At 35.1% G+C, this 6,043-nt stretch overlaps 1 non-coding gene across 1 annotated transcript; it reads left to right on the forward strand.

Moving 5' to 3' along the window:
* Positions 1–5,690: 5,690 nt before the first annotated feature.
* On the forward strand, positions 5,691–5,795 carry LOC121212880 (small nucleolar RNA R71). Its single transcript, XR_005908253.1, has one exon. It is a non-coding gene; the product is annotated as a small nucleolar RNA R71 (small nucleolar RNA).
* The last annotated feature ends 248 nt before the right edge of the window (positions 5,796–6,043 follow it).

A 6,043-nucleotide genomic window follows, 5' to 3' on the forward strand; every position in this document is an offset into this window, starting at 1 on the left:
TATGTCGTGACATAGAAACCAATATTCTCTGTTGTAGCCATCTTCGGGGGTATGTCGCGACATCCTCAGTCTGTGCCGCAACATCGAATGCAGACTTGAGTTTTCTTAATTTTGTTCTCTACGTTGCGACATCAATCCCCCCGTGTTGCGACATAGCATCCACTATCATCCTAAAATGCCTTCTGATGGTCTCCTGCAAACTCTCAAAGTATGTTAGCTTTCCCTTAGACCTCATTCGGCCCTTAAGTCAATAAAAGACTCCATTTGCAAATTTTATTGAATGTAAGTACAATTAAGGAAACTTAACTCAAATGTAATGAAAATGCTTGTATTCAGGCTCCTTAAGTGTGAAAACTAGTTTAATCTGCTACACCAAATTTTGGTAGATCAAACTCCCCCACACTTAAGCCATTTCTTGTCCCCAAGCAACATAAACAAAAATGACAAATAAACATGATGACCCTTAAGCAAGTATGGTACAAGTGTTAACTTCGAAGCATATGACCTAGACATTTCATGCTTATTAACAACTTTAACATGATGAATAGTTGACTTACCACCTTTGACTTCAAACATCTAAGTTGAGCATGTTACAAAATATACAAGTATTAAGGGTTTCATCTATAGAAATCCATCAACAAATCATATAAGTACTTTGATTATTCGAGCAAAATACAAATAGTCGTTTATGCACATGTCTAGTATGATGTCCATTCATGTATAAGGATATTTAGGTTACATAGGACATTTTGGCTTGTAACATTCTGAAGCTTAGGACAGGTATGTAATTCTAAAATAGTAAGCAGAAAAAAGGGTTACAAACACGAAAATAGTTTGGCACATCGTATTGATCCTTATTCTTCCCCTCTTAGTGACCCTTTCTTGCTTACTGCCTTATTTCTCCTTTTCTCACCTTCCTTATCTCTCCACATAAGAAATCATAGCATGACATAGTAATTACGGCTAGCCTACGAGTTTTTTGTACACTAATGAACGAGTTTTTTCTATTGTTATAACTTCGTCACTTTTCTTTTTCAACTTATCTCACTCAAGAATGTTTTTGGCTTTTTAGGTAGTTTTTCTACTCGTATGGACTTTCTTTTTGGATTTTTCTTCTTTTTTTGCACTTTCAGGCTAACTTATAATTCCCATATCACACTAATTTTTCCTATTTCACTCTATTTTTACAAACTCCGCCATGATGCATCTACTTAACCCTCAATACGTATGACTATGCGTCTATAATCGTGCAGTGTAGGACCAAAGAACAAGGGAAAATACAAATTGATGTGTTCAGGCTCGAGGTTTGTAATGTGGTTCATCAAGAAGTGACAACAGGCTCAAAAATTGGTACTAAAGGTGAAATATAATTAGGACAACTTTTTGGTTCTAGATGTGTTCCAAACAATGCCTTAGGTCATCCCTAAATATCTCAACATGCACAAATTTAATCAACCAAACAAATACAAAATCAACTATTTATCATTCGTACTAGCATACTCGTTTCCTTGTATTTTCTATATCGCTTGGTATAGTTGATTGCTTAATACCTATTTATAGTGTAACATATAGAACTTAGTAGCCTAATAATCAAAAGTTTAAAATCACCTATCATTATACCAAATTTATTCATAAACATAAGCAACATATGTACATGCTCCTAACCAATCACTTGTATTTCTACAAGCTCAAGCACACAAAAGACAAGAAAAATCAAAGAAAATGTAAAAATTTGAAGCAAATTTTCTATGTTACTCCCCACACTTTAGTTGACACATTGTCCTTAATGTGTAGCCCATAAATAGATAAGGAAGGAAGTTGCCTGATTGGTCGTGGTCACTCCAAGTGCTAATGGTGGGTGCTTCCTCCTTTGATCATGTTAGCTCAAATTTTTTTGTGTCTCATTCGTGTTGGGTTCCTACATAGAAAATTTAACAAAGTGCAACAAAACAAAAAATCTATTTATTATTCCTACTCCTACAAAGTCTAAATTAAAATCATCTAATAAATAATACAAGTTTTTATAAAATTAAAATAGTTCAATCGTCCTCCTCATCCATCTCCTCACTCGCATCATTCTCCTCATCTTCTTCTTCTTCCTCCTCCTCGCTATCGTGCACTTCTTTTTCTTGTTTTGTATTCGTCAGCTCGAACATGTCAGGTTGTATAATTGGAAACTCGGATGTTATTTTACCTTATAAATTCTTAGAATATTGGTCCCGACTCTTGCATCCACTATATCATTCAATCAAGCTTTGGATGTCTCCTTTCACCGATGTCTTGTTGAGCTCATGTCAACCTCTGTGATGAAGCTAGTGTAGTTGTCGCTTCTTGTTGTCGCTCGTTCCAATCCTTCATTTGTTTGCTCGTAGTTCGATGTACTATTGGAACAAGGTATCACCCATAATACTTTTGGAAGGTTTTAGCTACTACTCAGTGGATATCATAGGTACACCCTTCTTTCTACATAATACAACCACCAGATGGGGAAAGAAGACTCCCACCTTCTGGTTGCCAATGCATCTTCTCATGTTCTGATGAATCCATTTACCAATACATACCTGCTTTTTCTGTAAAATAGCATAGAGTAACACTGCTCTAAAAGTATTAACATTAGAAACATTTAAAGCATGTAAAATTTTTATACATACAAATTGGATCCACATTTTGGCTTTAGGAAACGTGATCGCTTGATGAAAGGACACTGGGATATTGGTACCTGCGTGATATTTCTATTCACCCCTACCTTCAGTCAATAAGTTTATAATACTATCCATATCTATATCTTTGAAGTATTTTAGATTGGATTCATCAATGAAATCATTCTCATAATATGGAGCATTATAAAAATCCCAAATGTTCGAGGGGTTACTTGCACTTCCTTCCCCCTCACAAGTACCATATCCCACATACAACCTTCAGTATTTCTAGACTTATGGTCCCGTAAAGATGCATAAAAATCTTGAACAATGGGGACCACGACATTGTTTTTCGGGATCATCCAATAATGTTCCCACCTATGATATCAACTAAAGGCCATATTTCCTTAGACAAAACTATTAATAGATCGAATCCCCTTTCTTGGATAAAGGTTTTTCCTTGAAGTTCAGTAAAATATTTCCTAATATCTGAGTTTACGAAATGAAGGGGGTTTGTATTCGTCGATGGTTCGAACTCATTGATTCTTCTACCTTTTCTAGGAGGCATGATATTTCAATCCGAATACAATTCTAAGCAAACCATTCAATGGAACAGTAAAAAGTTAAGTTCAGAAACTCTTAACCTTTAATATATAATCGAAGTTCATTTGAATTCTTTGCTTTCCCACGATGTTCTGATTCCTTGTTACCCTAAATATGGTTGAAGAGTTTACGAAGAATAACTAGAATGTTTAAGAAATTAAGGGTTTAAGGTTTAAGATTTTCTAAGGGATTTGAAAGAGTTTTGGGGATTAAGGGTTAATAGGTGTTTTAATTAGAAGTAAGTATGGTTTTAGGTTAGAAAATAGGGTTTTAATGGGTTAAGAATCAGGTTAAATGAAGATTATTCTGATGGGTTCACGATTGGGTCAGGTCGACCTTGCAGAAAATTATAGTGATGTTACGACATAGGGGTTCACTGTCGCTACATCCATGGCATACTACCTATGTCACGACACTAGGGTTTGATGTCATGACATATCCTGCAATTTAGAGGTCTGAAAGAAACTGTCTACTATGTAGCGATTCCCTGAGGAGGTGTCACAACACTGACTCTGTTTTGGCTAAAAGCTTTCAGCTTTAAGGATGTTCTAGTTTATAGATGAACCTACATAAATAAAAATCAAAATCTAAAATAGGTGATTAGTTTTATATACAATAATTTACAAAATTTAAACAACAATTGAACTAACTTTTAAGTTTTACTTCCAGATTCATCCAACAGTGTCACCAATTCACCGATGGAGGATTTCCCTATTCTATCAGTATTGGTCCATCTTCCATCGTGCCATTCCATATGTGCCCGTTTGTCCCTTTCCTTAAACCTGTTTATTCTTTCTGCATGCATAAAAAGAAGTGTGTCCCTTGACTCGAGGAAGTTAGTAATAAACAATTTTTTACATTGTTCCCCTAACTTCCTCTTATCTTTATTGCTTGATTGATGAATACATTTAAAAGTTTCAGTCTCACCATTAATTTTCATAGTTAATTCATTCTTTTTTAAATCAATGGTAGATCTAGAAGTGACTAAAAAAGGTCTTCCTAATAAGATCAATATCTCACGATCTTCTTCAAAATCAAGTACCACAAAATCTGCTGGGATAATAAAACTTTGCACTTTGACTAACACATCTTTTAATACTCCTTTTGGACGTACCGAAGACCTGTTGGCCAACTGTAATGTTATTTGAGTAGTTTTTAGATCCCCTAACCCGAGTTTTTCAAAAATCGATAGAGGCGTTAAATTAATACTAGCTCTATTAAAATGAATGCTTACTATCTCTATAGGAATAGTAAAACTTCCTAGGTCTTTTAATTTTTGAGGTACTATCTTGAAATAATAACACTATAGAAAGCATTTAAAGTAACTTTTTCTCTTACCTTAATTTTCTTATGCCTAGCCATAATTTCTTTTAAAAATTTAACGTATTTCGAAACTTTTTCATTTAACTCAATTAAAGGTAGGTTAGCATTTAATGTTTTAAACAGGTTTAGGAAAATTACAAATTGATCCTCATGCCACATTTACTTTTCTTCTAGTCTCAAAGGGAATGAGATTTTTGTATTCGCAGAATCTTTAGTTACTTCCTTCTCTATCTCTGCTGCTGGTGTGATTACCTCCTCTGATTCTAGCTCATTTTCTGCTTCTAGAGATACCTCTTGAGGATCGTCATTATTCTCTACTATTGTTTTCGTAGTAGTGGTTTCTGGGCTACTCAGTACTTTGTCCGATTAAAGTGCTACTACGTTCATATACTCTTTACCTTCTCTCAGTAGATTATCTTCTGTGTTGCTGGGAATACCTATGCCAATTTGTCTCGATGTCACCCATCATGCTCATCATTTGACTCATTTAATCCTCAATTTTAGTTAATGTTCTTGTTGAATTGGTGCACTCAGACTGCACCTGTTTGACATCAGTTTTCATTGATTTCATTTCTTCTTCAATTTTGTCTATCCATTAACCACATGTCATATGGTCATTTAGGTTGACCCCTATCTTGAGGTTTCTGCAATTAAGGAGGTTGGTAATTAGTATTTTTAACTTGATTTAAATTATTACCTGCTTTTTGACTCCCTCATCTCAAATTCGAGTGATCTCTCCAACCAGGATTATATGTATTCAAATAAGGGTTTCCATCCGTGTTTTCGATGTAATTTACATCCTCAACCGAGTTGTTGATATAGTGCAAGAGTGGTTTGTCTTCCCCATGCATAGACAATTTAGAAGCCGGTTCCATATGGTTGATTCTATCCACTAACTGTTGATACTTATCATCCTCTTAGATTGCCTTTATCGTAGCGGGTTTTTGACCATGTGTGAATTGTTTAATTGGCCATTAGCAAGAGTTTAGTGCCATATTCTCAATGATCTCGTACGCATCCTCGTACGTTTTGTTCATAAGGGCTACTCCTGCTATTCCATCTAATCCATATCATGCATTTGCATCCAACCTATTATAGAATACCTACAGTCGCATCCATTCAGGAAATCCATAGTGCGAGCATTTTGAATCAACATTTTGAACCGTTCCCATGCCTCATAGAAACTTTATCCCTCTATCTGTCTAAAAACAACAATATCGCTTTTTAGCTGCACTACTTGGCTGATTGGGAAAAACTTCTATAAGAACTTTCCATCGAGTTTATCCCATGTCATGATAGACCTTAGTGCCTGGAGTCTAACCAAGAAAAAGCATTATCAATCAAGGATAAATGGTACAACCGAAGATGAATAGCATCATCAATGACCCCGCTATACTTAAAAGTATTACAAAGTTGAAAGAACTATTTTAAATGTTGATTAGGGTCCTTTCTCACAGTGCCCCTAAACTGCAGATTGT

Source organism: Gossypium hirsutum, chromosome A13 (assembly GCF_007990345.1).
Source record: "Gossypium hirsutum isolate 1008001.06 chromosome A13, Gossypium_hirsutum_v2.1, whole genome shotgun sequence".
NCBI classification, from domain to species: Eukaryota; Viridiplantae; Streptophyta; class Magnoliopsida; order Malvales; family Malvaceae; genus Gossypium; species Gossypium hirsutum.